The 17579-nt window shown below is 43.0% G+C and overlaps 1 protein-coding gene across 4 annotated transcripts in view; it reads left to right on the top strand.

Moving 5' to 3' along the window:
• Herp (Homocysteine-induced endoplasmic reticulum protein) overlaps positions 1-17579 on the top strand; it is a 188355-nt gene that overhangs the window by 86774 nt on the left and 84002 nt on the right. The gene's annotated exons all lie outside the window — the stretch shown is intronic.

Below are 17579 nucleotides of genomic sequence, written 5' to 3'. Positions count from 1 at the left end.
GGTTTGCGGCAGGGGTGGTGATGTCTCCATGGCTGTTTAATTTGTTTATGGATGGGGTTGTTAGGGAGGTAAATGCAAGGGTTTTGGAAAGAGGTAAACAAAGTGCGTAAGACAAGGGAGGAAATGGGAACTTCAGTGAAGGGGGCTAATGGGGAGGTGATAACAAGTAATGGTGATGTGAGAAGGAGATGGAGTGAGTATTTTGAAGGTTTGTTGAATGTATTAGATGATAGGATGGCAGATATAGGGTGTTTTGGTCGAGGTGGTGTGCAAAGTGAGAGGGTTAGGGAAAATGATTTGGTAAACAGAGAAGAGGTAGTAAAAGCTTTACAGAAGATGAAAACCGGCAAGGCAGCGGGTTTGGATGGTATTGCAGTGGAATTTATTTAAAGAGGGGGTGACTGTAATGTTGACTGGTTGGTAATGCATGTATGTCTCATGGTGAAGTGCCTGAGGATTGGCGGAATGCTTGCACAGTGCCATTGTACAAAGGCAAAGGGGATAAAATTGAGTGCTCAAATTACAGAGGTATAAGTTTGTTGAGTATTCCTGGTAAATTTATTCCTGGTAAATTATATGGGAGGGTATTTTTTGAAAGGGTGAAGGCATGTACAGAGCATCAGATTGGTGAAGAGCAGTGTGGTTTCAGAAGTGGTAGAGGATGTGTGGATCAGGTGTTTGCTTTGAAGAATGTATGCGAGAAATACTTAGAATAGCAAATGGATTTGTATGTGGCATTTATGGATCTGTAGAAGGCATATGATAGATTTGATAGAGATGCTCTGTGGAAGGTACTAAGAATATATGGTGTGGGAGGGAAGTTGTTAGAAGCAGTGAAAAGTTTTTATCGAGGAAGTAAGGCATGTGTACGTGTAGGAAGAGAGGAAAGTGATTGGTTCTCTGTGAATGTAGGTTTGCGGCAGGGGTGGTGATGTCTCCATGGCTGTTTAATTTGTTTATGGATGGGGTTGTTAGGGAGGTAAATGCAAGGGTTTTGGAAAGAGGGGCAAGTATGCAGTCTGTTGTGGATGAGAAAGCTTGGGAAGTGAATCAGTTGTCGTTCGCTGATGATACAGCGCTGGTGAGTGATTCGTGTGAGAAACTGCAAACGCTGGTGACTGAGTTTGGTAAAGTGTGTGAAAGAAGAAAGCTGAGAGGAAATGTGAATAAGAGAAGGTTATTAGGTACAGTAGGGTTGAGGGACAAGTCAATTGGGAGGTAAGTTTGATTGGAGAAAAGCTGGAGGAAGTGAAGTGTTTTAGACATCTGGGTGTGGATTTGGCAGCAGATGGAACCATGGAAGCGGAAGTGAATCATAGGGTGGGGGAAGGGGCGAAAGTTCTGGGAGCATTGAAGAATGTGTGGAAGTCGAGAACATTATCTCAGAAAGCAAAATTTCTTCAAGATCAAGTATTGTTGTTTGCAAAAAGTAAGGCGAGACAGTCACACCTTCCCTACTAGAGTTTTTTGACAAGTCTGAAGCAAAATTTCTTCAAGATCAAGTATTGTTGTTTGCAAAAAGTAAGGCGAGACAGTCACACCTTCCCTACTAGAGTTTTTTGACAAGTCTGAAGCAAAATTTCTTCAAGATCAAGTATTGTTGTTTGCAAAAAGTAAGGCGAGACAGTCACACCTTCCCTACTAGAGTTTTTTGACAAGTCTGAAGCAAAATTTCTTCAAGATCAAGTATTGTAAGATATAAGATAGGGGAGAAAGAATACTTCCCACTCATTCCTCATGTGTCGTAGAAGACGACTAAAGGGGACGGGAGCGGGGGGCCAGAAAGCCTCCCCTCCTTGTATTTTAACTTTCTAAAGGGGGGAACAGAAGGAGTCATGTGGGGAGTGCTCATCCTCCTCGAAGGCTCAGATTGGGGTGTATAAATGTGTGTGGATATAACCAAGATGAGAAAAAAGGAGAGGAACCTGGAGTTTTGGCTCTTAGTGAAACGAGTGAAACGAAGCTCAAGGGTAAAGGGGAAGATGGTTTGGTAATGTCTTGGGAGTAAAGTCAGGGGTTAGTAAGAGGACAAGAGCAAGGGAAGGAGTAGCACTACTCCTGAAACAGGAGTGGTGGGAGTATGCGATAGAGTGTAAGAAAGTAAACTCTAGATTGATACTGGTAAAAATGCAGTTGATGGAGAGAGATGGGTGATTATTGGTGCATATGCACTGGGCATGAGAAGAAAGATCAAGAGAGGCAAGTGTTTTGGGGAGCAGCTGAGTGAGCGTGTTAGTAGTTTTGATGCAAGAGACCAGGTTATAGTGATGGGTGATTTGAATGCAGAGGTGAGTAATGTGGCAGTTGAGGGAATAATTGGTTTACATGGGGTGTTCAGTGTTGTAAATGGAAATGGTGAAGAGCTTGTGGCTTTATGTCCTGAAAAAGGACTGTTGATTGAGAATACCTGGTTTAATTAGAGAGATATACATAAGTATACATATTTAAGTATGAGAGATGGCCAGAGAGCGTTATTGCATTACATGTTAATTGATAGGCGCACGAAAGAGAGACTTTTGGATGTTAATGTGGAGGTGAAGGTGAAGAATTGTAGAGGTTTTCAAAACAGAAGAGAGAAAGTTGAGGTGAAAAGAGTGGTGAGAATAAGTGAGCTTGGGAAAGAGACTTGTGTGAGGAAGTACCAGGAGAGACTGAGTACAGAATGGAAAAAGGTGAGAACTAAAGATGTAAGGGGAATGGAGGAGGAATGGGATGTATTTAGGGAAGCAGTGATGGCTTGCGCAAAAGGAGCTTGTGGCATGAGAATCGTGGGAGGTGGGCAGATTAGAAAGGGTAGTGAGTGGTGGGATGAAGAAGTAAGATTATTAGTGAAAGAGAGGAGAGAGGCATTTGAAGGATTTTTGCAGGGAAATAATGCAAATGAGTGGAAGATATATAAAAAAAGAGGCGAGAGGTCAAGAGAAAGGTGCAAGAGGAGAAAAAGAGGGTAAATGAGAGTTGGGGTGAGGGAGTATCATAAAATGTTAGGGAGAAGAAAAAGATGTTTTGAAAGGAGGTATATAAAGTGTGTAAGACAAGGGAAAGGGTGGGGGGGGGGGGGGGGGGGGGGGGGGGGGGGGGGGGGGGGGGGGGGGGGGGGGGGGGGGGGGGGGGGGGGGGGGGGGGGGGGGGGGGGGGGGGAGGGGGGGGGAGGGGTAAGGGGGTCGGGGGAGGGAGAGGGGGGGTGGTGGGGTGGGGGAGGGGGAGGGGGGAGGAGGGGGTTGTTATTCCATGTGTGGCGAGGTGGCGATGGGAATAAATAAAGGCAGACAGTATGAATTATGTACATGTGTATATATGTACATGTCTATGTGTATATATATATGTATACATTGAGATGTATAGGTATGTATATTTGCGTGTGTGGATGTGTATGTATATACATGTGTATGTGGGTGGGTTGGGCCATTCTTTCGTCTGTTTCCTTGCGCTACCTAGCTATCGTGGAAGGCAGTGACAAAGGAAAATAAAAAAAAAATAGAAAAAAAAATATATATGTATATATATATATATATATATATATATTTTTTTTTTTGCTTTGTCGCTGTCTCCTGTGTTTGCGAGGTAGCGCAAGGAAACACGAAAGAAATGGCCCAACCCACCCCCATACACATGTATATACATACACGTCCACACACGCAAATATACATACCTACACAGCTTTCCATGGTTTACCCCAGACGCTTCACATGCCCTGATTCAATCCACTGACAGCACGTCAACCCCGGTATACCACATCGTTCCAATTCACTCTATTCCTTGCACGCCTTTCACCCTCCTGCCATGTTCAGGCCCCGATCACACAAAATCTTTTTACTCCATCTTTCCACCTCCAATTTGGTCTCCCACTTCTCCTTGTTCCCTCCACCTCCGACACATATATCCTCTTGGTCAATCTTTCCTCACTCATTCTCTCCATGTGCCCAAACCATTTCAAAACACCCTCCTCTGCTCTCTCAACCACGCTCTTTTTATTTCCACACATCTCTCTTACCCTTACGTTACTTACTCGATCAAACCACCTCACACCACACATTGTCCTCAAACATCTCATCTCCAGCACATCCACCCTCCTGCGCACAACTCTATCCATAGCCCACGCCTCGCAACCATACAAAATTGTTGGAACCACTATTCCTTCAAACATAGCCATTTTTGCTTTCCGAGATAATGTTCTCAACTTCCACACATTCTTCAAGGCTCCCAGGATTTTCGCCCCCTCCCCCACCCTATGATTCACCTCCGCTTTCATGGTTCCATCCACTGCCAGATCCACTCCCAGATATCTAAAACGCTTTACTTCCTCCAGTTTTTCTCCATTCAAAGTTACCTCCCAATTGACTTGACCCTCAACCCTACTGTACCTAATAACCTTGCTCTTTTTCACATTTACTCTTAACTTTCTTCTTTCACACACTTTACCAAACTCAGTCACCAGCTTCTGCAGTTTCTCACATGAATCAGCCACCAGCACTGTATCATCAGCAAACAACAACTGACTCACTTCCCAAGCTCTCTCATCCACAACAGACTTCATACTTGCCCCTCTTTCCAAAACTCTTGCATTCACCTTCCTAACAACCCCATCCATAAACAAATTAAACAACCATGGAGACATCACACACCCCTGCCACAAACCTACATTCACTGAGAACCTATCACTTTCCTCTCTTTCTACATGTACACATGCCTTACATCCTCGATAAAAACTTTTCACTGCTTCTAACAACTTGCCTCCCACACCATATATTCTTAATACCTTCCACAGAGCATGTCTATCAACTCTATCATATGCCTTCTCCAGATCCATAAATGCTACATACAAATCCATTTGCTTTTCTAAGTATTTCTCACATACATTCTTCAAAGCAAACACCTGATCCACACATCCTCTACCTCTTCTCTGTTTACCAAATCATTTTCCCTAACCCTCTCACTTTGCACACCACCTCGACCAAAACACCCTATATCTGCCACTCTATCATCAAACACATCAACAAACCTTCAAAATACTCACTCCATCTCTTTCTCACATAACCACTACTTGTTATCACCTCCCCATTTTCGCCCTTCACTGAAGTTCCCATTTGCTCCCTTGTCTTACGCACTTTATTTACCTCCTTCCAGAACATCTTTTTATTCTCCCTAAAATTTAAAGATACTCTTTTACCCCAACTCTCATTTGCCCTCTTTTTCACCTCTTGCACCTTTCTCTTGACCTCCTGTCTCTTTCTTTTATACATCTCCCACTCAATTGCATTTTTTCCTTGCAAAAATCGTCCAAATTATTATTATTATTATTATTATTATTATTATTATTATTATTATTATTATTATTATTATTCCATGTGTGGCGAGGTGGCGATGGGAATTAATAAAGGCAGACAGTGTGAATTGTGTGCATGGGTATATATGTATGTGTCTGTGTGTGTATATGTATGTGTACATTGAGATGTATAGGTATGTATATTTGCGTGTGTGGACGTGTATGTATATACATATGTATGGGGGTGGGTTGGGCCATTTCTTTCGTCTGTTTCCTTGCACTACCTCGCAAACGCGGGAGACAGCGACAAAGCAAAATAAAATAATATAAAAATTATTATTATTATTATTATTACTCTACTTTGTCGCTGTCTCCCGCGTTAGCAAGGTAGTTCAAGGAAAAATACGAAAGAATAGCCCAACCCACTCACATACACATGTATATACATACACGTCTACACACGCAAATATACATACCTATACATCTCAACGTATACATATATATATACACACACAGACATATACATATATACACATGTACATAATTCATACTTCTTTTTTTCTTTCTTTCGTACAATTCGCCATTTCCCGCATTAGCGAGGTAGCGTTATCAACAGAGGATTGGGCCTTAGTGGGAATATCCTCACCTGGCCCCCCTCTCTGCCTTTATTCAATCCCATTGCCACCCCACCACACATAAAATAACAACCACCTCCCCCCGCATGTGCGCGAGGTAGCGCTAGGAAAAGACAACAAAGGCCACATTCGTTCACACTCAGTCTCTAGCCATCATGTATAATGCACCGAAACCACAGCTCCCTTTCCACATCTAGGCCCCACAAAACTTTCCATGGTTTACCCCAGATGCTTCACATGCCCTGGTTCAATCCATTGACAGCACGTCGACCCCGGTATACCACATCGTTCCAATTCACTATTCCTTGCACGCCTTTCACCCTCCTGCATGTTCAGGCCCCGATCACTCAAAATCTTATTCACTCCATCTTTCCACCTCCAATTTGGTCTCCCACTTCTCCTCGTTCCCTCCACCTTGACACATAAATCCTCTTTGTCAGTCTTTCCTCACTCATTCTCTCCATGTGACCAAACCATTTCAAAACACCCTCTTCTGCTCTCTCAACCACCCTCTTTTTCTTTCCACACATCTCTCTTACCCTTTCATTACTTACTCAATCAAAACAACTGGCACCACATATTGTCCTCAAACATCTCATTTCTAGCACATCCACCCTCCTCCATACAACTCTATCTATAGCCCACACCTCACAACCATACAACATTGTTGGAACCACTATTCCTTCAAACATACCCATTTTTGCTTTCCAAGATAATGTTCTCGACTTCCATACATTTTTCATCGCTCCCAGAACTTTTGCCCCATCCCCCACCCTATGATTCACTTCAGCTTTCATGGTTCCATCCGCTGTCAAATCCAATCCCAGATATCTAAAACACTTCACTTCCCTCCAATTTTTCTCCATTCAAACTTACCTCCCAATTGACTTGTCCCTCAACCCTACGGTACCTAATAACCTTGCTCTTATTCACATTTACTCTCAGCTTTCTTCTTTCACACACTTCACCAAACTCAGTCACCATCATCTGCAGTTTCTCACCGGAATCAGCCACCAGCGATTTATCATCAGCGAACAACAACTGACTCACTTTTCAAGCTCTCTCATCCACAACAGACTGCATGGAGACATCACACAACCCTGCCACAAACCAACATTCACTGAAAACCAATCACTTTCCTCTCTTCCTACTTGTACACATGCCTTACATCCTCAATAAAAACTTTTCACTGCTTCTAACAACTTGCCTCCTACACCATATATTCTAAATACCTTCTTCAGAGCATCTCTATCAAATCTATCATATGCCTTCTACAGATCCATAAATGCTACATACAAATCCATTTGCTTTTCTAAGTATTTCTCGCATACATTCTTCAAAGCAAACACCTGATCCACACATCCTCTACCACTTCTGAAACCACACTGCTCTTCACCAATCTGATGCTCTGTACATGCCTTCACCCTCTCAAACAATACCCTCCCTTATAATTTCCCAGGAATGCTATACAAGCTTATACCTTTGTAATTTGATCACTGACTTCTATCCCCTTTGCCTTTGTACAGTGGCACTATGCAAACATTCCGCCAATCCTCAGGCACCTCACCATGAGTCATACATACATTGAATAACCTTACCAACCACTCAACAGTACAGTCACCCCCTTTTTAAATAAATTCCACTGCAATACCATCCAAACCTGCTCCCTTGCCGGCTTTCATCTTCTGCAAAACTTTTACTTCTCTGTTTATCAAATCTTTCTCCCTAACCCTCTCTCTTTGCACACCACCTCCACCAAAACACCCTATATCTGCCACTCTATCATCAAACACATTCAACAAACCTTCAAAATACTCGATCCATCTCCTTCTCACATCATTACTACTTGTTATCACCTCCCTATTAGCCCCTTCACTTATATTCCCATTTGTTCCCTTGTCTTACGCACTTTATTTACCTCCTTCCAAAACATCTTTTTATTCTCCCTAAAATTTAATGATACTCTCTCACCCCAACTCTCATTTGCCCTCTTTTTCACCTCTCGCACCCTTCTCTTGACCTCCTGACTCCTTCTTTTATAACATCTTCCAGTCATTTGCATTATTTCCCTGCAAAAGTCGTCCAAATGTCTCTCTCTTCTCTTTCACTAATAATCTTACTTCTTTATCCCACCACTCATTACCCTTTCTAATCTGCCCACCTCCCACACTTCTCATGCCACAAGCATATTTTGCGCAAGCCATCTCTGCTTCCCTAAATACGTCCCATTTCTCCCCCACTCCCCTTACGTCCTTTGTTCTCACCTTTTTCGATTCTGTACTCAGTCTCTCCTGGTACTTCCTCACACAAGTCTCCTTCCCAAGCTCACTCTCATCACTGTCTTCACCCCATCATATATATATTAACTTTTGGATGTTAATGTGGAGGTGAAGGTGAAGAATTGTAGAGGTTTTCAGAAAAGAAGAGAGAATGTTGGGGTGAAGAGAGTGGTGAGAGTAAGTGAGCTTGGGAAGGAGACTTGTGTGAGGAAGTACCAGGAGAGACTGAGTACAGAGTGGAAAAGGGTGAGAACAAAGGATGTAAGGGGAGTGGGGGAGAAATGGGATGTATCTAGGGAAACAGTGATGGCTTCTGCAAAAGATGCTTGTGGCATGAGAAGTGTGGGAGGTGGGCAGATTAGAAAGGGTAGTGAGTGGTGGGATGAAGAAGTAAGATTACTAGTGAAAGAGAAGAGAGGGGCACTTGGATGATTTTTGCAGGGAAATAATGCAAATGAGTGGAAGATATATAAAAAAAGAGGCGAGAGGTCAAGAGAAAGGTGCAAGAAGTGAAAAAGAGGGCAAATGAGAGTTGGGGTGAGGGAGTATCATAAAATGTTAGGGAGAAGAAAAAGATGTTTTGAAAGGAGGTAAATAAAGTGTGTAAGACAAGGGAACAAATGGGAACGTCAGTGAAGGGGGCTAATGGGGAGGTGAGAAAAAGTAGTGGTGATGTGAGGAGATGGATCGAGTATTTTGAAGGTTTGTTGAATGTATTAGATGATAGGATGGCAGATATAGGGTGTTTTGGTCGAGGTGGTGTGCAAAGTGTGAGGGTTAGGGAGAATGATTTGGTAAACAGAGAAGAGGTAGTAAAAGCTTTACAGAAGATGAAAACCGGCAAGGCAGCGGGTTTGGATGGTATTGCAGTGGAATTTATTTAAAGAGGGGGTGACTGTATTGTCGACTGGTTGGTAAGGTTATTTAATGTATGTATGACTCATGGTGAGGTGCCTGAGGATTGGCGGAATGCTTGCATAGTGTCATTGTACAAAGGCAAAGGGGATAGAAGTCAGTGCTCAAATTACAGAGGTATAAGCTTGGATAGCATTCCTGGGAAATTATATGGGAGGGTATTTTTTGAAAGGGTGAAGGCATGTACAGAGCATCAGATTGGTGAAGAGCAGTGTGGTTTCAGAAGTGGTAGAGGATGTGTGGCTCAGGTGTTTGCTTTGAAGAATGTATGCGAGAAATACTTAGAAAAGCGAATGGATTTGTATGCAGCATTTATGGATCTGTAGAAGGCATATGATAGATTTGATAGAGATGCTCTGTGGAAGGTATTAAGAATATATGGTGTGGGAGGCAAGTTGTTAGAAGCAGTGAAAAGTTTTTATCGAGGAAGTAAGGCATGTGTACGTGTAGGAAGAGAGGAAAGTGATTGGTTCTCAGTGAATCTTGGTTTGTGGCAGGGGTGCACGATGTCTCCTTGGTTGTTTAATTTGTTTATGGATGGGGTTGTTAGGGAGGTGAATGCAAAAGTTTTGGAAAGAGGGGCAAGTATGCAGTCTGTTGTGGATGAGAGAGCTTGGGAAGTGAATCAGTTGTCGTTCGCTGATGATACAGCGCTGGTGAGTGATTCGTGTGAGAAACTGCAAACGCTGGTGACTGAGTTTGGTAAAGTGTGTGAAAGAAGAAAGCTGAGAGGAAATGTGAATAAGAGAAGGTTATTAGGTACCGTAGGGTTGAGGGTCAAGTCATTTGGGAGGTAAGTTTGAATGGAGAAAAACTGGAGGAAGTGAAGTGTTTTAGACATCTGGGTGTGGATTTGGCAGCAGATGGAACCATGGAAGCGGAAGTGAATCATAGGGTGGGGGATGGGGCAAAAGTTCTGGGAGCATTGACGAATGTGTGGAAGTCGAGAACATTATCTTGGAAAGCAAAAATGGGTATGTTTGAAGGAATAGTGGTTCCAACAATGATATATGGTTGCGAGGTGTGGGCTATAGATAGAGCTGTACGGAGTAGGGTGGATGTGCTGGAAATGAGATGTTTAAGGACAACATGTGGTGTGAGGCAGTTTGATCAAGTAAGTAATGAAAGGGTAAGATAGATGTGTTGTGGTAAAAAGAGTGTGGTTGAGAGAGCAGAAGAGGTTGTTTTGAAGTGGTTTGGTCTTATGGAGAGAATGAGTGAGGAAAGATTGACAAAGAGGATATATGTGTCCGAGGTGGAGGGAACGAGGAGTAGGGGGAGACCAAATTGGATGTGGAAAGATGAAGTGAAAAAGATTTTGAGTGATCGGGGCCTGAACGTGCAGGAGGGTGAAAGGCGTTCAAGGAATAGAGGGAATTGTAACGATGTGGTATACCGGGGTCGACGTGCTGTCAATGGATTGAACCAGGGCCTTTATGTGGAAAGGGAGCTGTGGTTTCGGTGCATTATACATGACAGCTAGAGACTGAGTGTGAATTAATGTGGCCTGTGTTGTCTTTTCCTAGTGCTACCTTGCACACGTGCTGGAGGAGGGGTTGTCATTTCATGTGTGGCGCTGTTGCGACGGGAATGAATAAAGGCAGCAAGTATGAATATGTACTTGTGTATGCTTGCCTTCATTCATTCCTGGTGCTACCCCGCCCCACAGGAAACAGCATTGCCACACCACCACCTGCATCACCGAGGTAGCGCCAGGAAACAGAGGAAAAAAGGCCAAATCCACTCACTCTCAGTCTCTGTATATGTCTGTGTATGTATATGTATGTATATGTTGGAATGAATAGGTATGTATATGTGGGTGTGTGTATATACATATGTATGTCGGCAGGTTTGGCCATTTATTCATCTGTTTTCTTGCGCTACCTCACTGATGCAGGAGACGGCGACAAAGTATAATAGATAAATAGATATATTTTTGTATTTATTTTTTTATAGTTTGCCGCGTCTCCTGCATTAGCGATGTAGCACAAGGAAACAGACAAAAGAATGGCCCAACCCTCCCACATACACATGTATATGTATAAATGCCCACACACCCACATATACATACATATACATTTCAATGCATAGATATATATACACAGACATATACATATATACGCATGTGTATCTTCATACTTGCTACTTTCATCCATTTTCGTCACCACCGCACCACACATGAAAAAGCACCCACTCATTCCGAATATGGCAAGTTAGTGCTACGAAAAGACAAAAAAGGTCACATTCATTCATACTCAGTCTCTAGCTGTCATGTGTAATGCACCGAAACCACAGCTTCCTTTCCACATCCAGGCCCCGCAAAACTTCCCATGGTTTACCTCAGACGCTTTACATGCCCTGGTTCAATCCATTGACAGCACGTCGACCCCGGTATACCACATTGTTCTAATTCACTCTATTCCTTGCATGCCTTTCACCCTTCTGCATGTTCAGGCCTCGATCACTCAAAATCTTTTTCACTCCATTATTATTTTCAATTGCTGTCTCCTGCGTCAGCGAGGTAGCGCAAGGAAACTGGCAAGGAATGGCCCAACCAACCCACCTATACATGTATGCACATAAATGCCTATATATGGATATATACGTACATATACATTTCAACATATGTATAACATATACATACACAGACATATACATATAGACACATTTACATATTCATACTTGCTGCCTTCATCCATTCCCATTACCTCCCTGCCACACATGAAGTAACACACACGCACACACGCGCACACACACACACACACACACACACACACACACACACACACACACACACACACACACACACACCAGCAAGGTAGCACCAGAAGATGAAAAAGTCCACCTTCATTCACACTCAGTCTCTAGCTGTCATGTGTAATGCACTGAAACCACCGTTCCCTTCCCACATCCAGATCCCACAGACCTTTCCATGGTTTACCCCAGACACTTCACATGTCCTGGTTCAATCCACTGACAGTATGTGGACCCCGGTATACCACGTCGTTCCAATTCAGTGTCTTCCTTGCACACCTTTCACTTTCCTGTATGTTCAGGCCCCAATCACTGAAAATCTTTTTCACTCCATCCTTCCACCTCCAGTTTGGTCTCCCGCTTCTCCCTCTTCCCTCCACCTCTGACACATATATCCTCTTTGTCAAACTTTCCTTACTCATTCTCTCCATGTGTCCAAGCCATTTCAACACACCCTCTTCTGCTCTCTCAAGCATACACTTTTTATTACCTCACATCTCTCTTACCCTTTCATTACTTACTTGATCAAACCACCTCACACCACATGTTGTCCTCAAACATTTTATTTTGAACACATCCACCCTCCTTTGCACAACCTTATCTATAGCCCATGCCACGCAACTATATAACATTGTTGGAACCACTATTCCTTCAAACATACCAATTTTTGCACTCCAAGAAAACATTCTGGCCTACCACACATTTTTCAACACTCCCAGAACTTTTTCCAACTCCCTCACCCTCTGATTCACTTCCCACTTCCATGGTTTCTTCCACTGCTAAGTCCACTCCCAGATATCTAGAACACTTCACTTCCTCGAGATTTTCTCCATTCAAATTTACCTCCCAATTAACTTTTCCCTCAACCCTACTGAACCTAAAAACCTTGCTCTTATTCACATTAATCTCAACTTTCTTTTTTCACACACTTTACCAAACTCAGTCACCATTTTCTGCAGTTTCTAACCTGAATCAGCCACCAGCACTGTATTCAGTGAACATCAACTGACTGACTTACTTCCCAAGCCCTCTCATCTCCAATAGACTTCATACTTGTTCCTCTCTCCAAACCTCTTGCATTTATCTCCCTAACCACCCCATCCATAAACAGATTGAACAACCATGGAGACATCATGCACCCCTCCCGCAGACCGACATTCACTGAGAACCAATCAATATCCTTTTTTCGTACTCGTACACTTGCCTTACATCCATGATAATAACTTTTCACTTCTAGCAACTTACCTTCCATGCCATATACTCTTAAAACCTTCCACAAAGCATATCTATCAACCCTATCATATGTCTTTTCCAGATCCATATATGCTACATACAAATACATCAGTTTTTTAAGTATTTCTCATGTGCATTCTTCAAAGCAAACACCTGATCCACACATTCTCTGCCGCTTCTGAAACCACACTGCTCTTCCCCAATCTGATGCTCTGTACATGCCTTTAACCTCTCAATCAATACCCTCCCATATAATTTTCCAGGAATTCTCAACAAACTTATGCATCTGTAATTTGAAAATTCACCGTTATCCTCTTTTTTTTTTTTTACAATGGCACTATGATGCATTTCGCCAGTCCTCAGGCACTTCCCCATGATCCATACATACATAACTTGAATATCCTTACCAACCAGTCAACAACAATCACCCCTTTTTTAATATATTCCACTGCAGTACCATCCAAACCCGCCGCCTTGCTGGGTTTCATCTTCCGCAAAGTTTTCACTACCTCTTCTCTGTTTAACAAACCATTCTCTCTGACCCTCTCACTTTGCACACCACCCTGATCAAAACAACATATATCTGCCACTCTTTAATCAAACTCATTCAATAAACTTTCAAAATACTTACTCCAACTCCTTTTCATCACTCAAACTCATTCAATAAACTTTCAAAATACTTACTCCATCTCCTTTTCACTTCATAACTACTTGTTATCAAATCCCCATTTGCCACATTCACCGATGTTCCCAATTGTTCTCTTGTCTGACACACATTATTTACCTCCTTCCGAAACATCTTTTTATTCTCCCTGAAATTTAATGATACTCTCTCACCCCAACTCTCATTTGCCCTCTTTTTCAGCTCTTGCACCTTTCTCTTGACCTCTTGCTGCTTTCTTTTATACATCTCCCAGTCATTTGCACTACTTCCCTGCAAAAATTGTCCAAATGCCTGTCTTCTCTTTCATTAACAATCTTACTTCATCATCCCACCACTCACTACCCTTTCTAATCTGCCCACCTCCCGTCTTTCTCATGCCACGTGTATATTTTGCACAAGCCATCACTGCTTCCCAAAATATATATTTATTTATATTTCATTACTTTATTATGCTTTGTCCCTGTCTCCTGCGTTAGCAAGGTAGTGCAAGGAAACAGACAGAAGAATGGCCGAACTCACCCACATACACCTGTATATACATAAACGCCCACACACGCACATATACATACTTATACATTTCAATATATACATACCTATACATACACAGACATATACATATATACACATGCACATATTCATACATGCTGCCTTTATCCATTCCTGCCACTACCCCGCCACACATGAAATGACACCCCCCCTCCCCTGGCATGCATGCGAGGTAGCACTAGGAAAGGACAACAAAGGCCACATTCTTCCACACTCAGACTCTAGCTGTCATGTAATGAATCAACAAAACCACAGCTCTCTTTCCACATCCAGGCCCTACAAAACTTTCCATGGTTTACACCAGATGCTTCACATGCCCTGGTTCAATCCATTGACAGTGCGTCAACCCCGGTATACCACATTGTTCCAATTCACTCTATTCCTTGCACACGTTTCACCCCCGTGTATGTTCAGGCCCCAATCGCTCAAAATCTTTTTCACTCCATCCTTCCACCACCAATTTGGTCTGCCACTTCTTGATCCCTCCACCTTTGACATAGATATCCTCTTTGTCAATCTTTTCTCACTCATTTTCTCCATGTGACCAAGTCATTTCAATACACCCTCTTCTGCTCTCTCAACCACAATTTTTGATACCACACATCTCTCTTACCCTTCACTACTTACTTGATCAAACCACCTCACACCACATATTGCCCTCAAACATCTCATTTCCAACACATCCACCCTCTTCCGCACAACCCTATCTGTCGCCCATGGCTCACAACCATATAACATTGTTGGAACCATTATTTCTTCATACATACCCGTTTTTGCTTTCCAAGATAATGTTCTCACCTTCCACACATTCTTCCATGCTCCCAGAACCTTCGCCCCATCCCCCACCCTGTGACTCACTTCTGTTTCCATGGTTCCATCCACTGCCAAATCCACTCCCAAATATCTGAATTACTTCACTTCCTCCAGTTTTTCTCCATTCAAACTTACCTCCCAATTTACTTGTCCGTCATCCCTACTGAACCTAATAAACTTGCTCTTATTCACATTTATTCTCAACTTTCTCCCTTCACACACTTTACCAAACTCAGTTACCAGCCTCTGCAGTTTCTCACCCGAATCAGCCTCCAATGCTGTATCATCAGCGAACAACAACTGACTTCCCAAGCCCTCTCATCTACAACAGACTGCATATAGAAAAATATGCATTCATACACATGCTTATATTCTTACTTGCTTGCTTTTATCCATTCCTGATGCTCCCCTGCCCCACAGGAAACTGCATCACTACGCAGTGCTTGAGCGAGGTGGCACCATGAAAACAGGAAGAGTGGCCTTATTAGTTCACACTGTGTCTCTAGCTGTCATGTGTAATGCACCAAAACCACAACTCCCTATCCGCATCCAGGCCCCACTGATCTTTCCATGTTTTACCCCAGACATTTCACCTGCCTTGGCTCAATCCATTGACAGCATATCAGTAAGTTGGTGTAGCCAGGCAGATATTTTCCTAGAGGCATATTAGTTTGAAGGCTATGGCACATTATCTTTTATTTATTTTCTTGTGTGCTTTTTCTGTTTGCCATACAATTTTTCATTGGTCTTGAAGTTTCTTCAGGAGTTCCTCAAAGGACAGCGACATTTCGGAACTAACCTCTTCCATCTTCAGGCTGGATCTGATGGTTCTGTCATAGGTGGCTCCTTATATACGATTCTTGATCAGGTGGAGACAGGTGGGTGGAACTGATCGGCTATGCTGAACGCTCAGTGGCTACTTCATTGGTTAGGCTTATGTGGTGTTTTGAGGATGGTAGGATTTGAAAATCTTTAACGTGTGGTTATTATAGGTTGTTTTATGATGATAATTGCCTCTAGGAACAAGATGGCAGGGGTCTTGTTTTCTGCCATTGATCTTGGTTTTCTTGTCTAGGTCTTGTTGTGTCAGATAGTAGTTTTTTTTTTTATTATACTTTGTCGCTGTCTCCCGCGTTTGCGAGGTAGCGCAAGGAAACAGACGAAAGAAATGGCCCAACCCCCCCATACACATGTATATACATACGTCCACACACGCAAATATACATACCTACACAGCTTTCCAAGGTTTACCCCAGACGCTTCACATGCCTTGATTCAATCCACTGACAGCACGTCAACCCCGGTATACCACATCGCTCCAATTCACTCTATTCCTTGCCCTCCTTTCACCCTCCTGCATGTTCAGGCCCCGATCACACAAAATCTTTTTCACTCCATCTTTCCACCTCCAATTTGGTGTCCCTCTTCTCCTCATTCCCTCCACCTCCGACACATATATCCTCTTGGTCAATCTTTCCTCACTCATTCTCTCCATGTGCCCAAACCACTTCAAAACACCCTCTTCTGCTCTCTCAACCACGCTCTTTTTATTTCCACACATCTCTCTTACCCTTACGTTACTCACTCGATCAAACCACCTCACACCACACATTGTCCTCAAACATCTCATTTCCAGCACATCCATCCTCCTGCGCACAACTCTATCCATAGCCCACGCCTCGCAACCATACAACATTGTTGGAACCACTATTCCTTCAAACATACCCATTTTTGCTTTCCGAGATAATGTTCTCGACCCCCACACACTCTTCAAGGCCCCCAGAATTTTCGCCCCCTCCCCCACCCTATGATCCACTTCCGCTTCCATGGTTCCATCCGCTGCCAGATCCACTCCCAGATATCTAAAACACTTCACTTCCTCCAGCTTTTCTCCATTCAAACTCACCTCCCAATTGACTTGACCCTCAACCCTACTGTACCTAATAACCTTGCTCTTATTCACATTTACTCCTAACTTTCTTCTTCCACACACTTTACCAAACTCAGTCACCAGCTTCTGCAGTTTCTCACATGAATCAGCCACCAGCGCTGTATCATCAGCGAACAACAACTGACTCACTTCCCAAGCTCTCTCATCCCCAACAGACTTCATACTTGCCCCTCTTTCCAAAACTCTTGCATTTACCTCCCTAACAACCCCATCCATAAACAAATTAAACAACCATGGAGACATCACACACCCCTGCCGCAAACCTACATTCACTGAGAACCAATCACTTTCCTCTCTTCCTACACGTACACATGCCTTACATCCTCGATAAAAACTTTTCACTGCTTCTAACAACTTTCCTCCCACACCATATATTCTTAATACCTTCCACAGAGCATCTCTATCAACTCTATCATATGCCTTCTCCAGATCCATAAATGCTACATACAAATCCATTTGCTTTTCTAAGTATTTCTCACATACATTCTTCAAAGCAAACACCTGATCCACACATCCTCTACCA

This window comes from Panulirus ornatus, chromosome 17 (assembly GCF_036320965.1).
Source record: "Panulirus ornatus isolate Po-2019 chromosome 17, ASM3632096v1, whole genome shotgun sequence".
Taxonomy (NCBI): Eukaryota; Metazoa; Arthropoda; class Malacostraca; order Decapoda; family Palinuridae; genus Panulirus; species Panulirus ornatus.
Note: the sequence above shows the minus strand (reverse complement) of the source record. Positions and strands in the feature narration are given on the sequence as shown.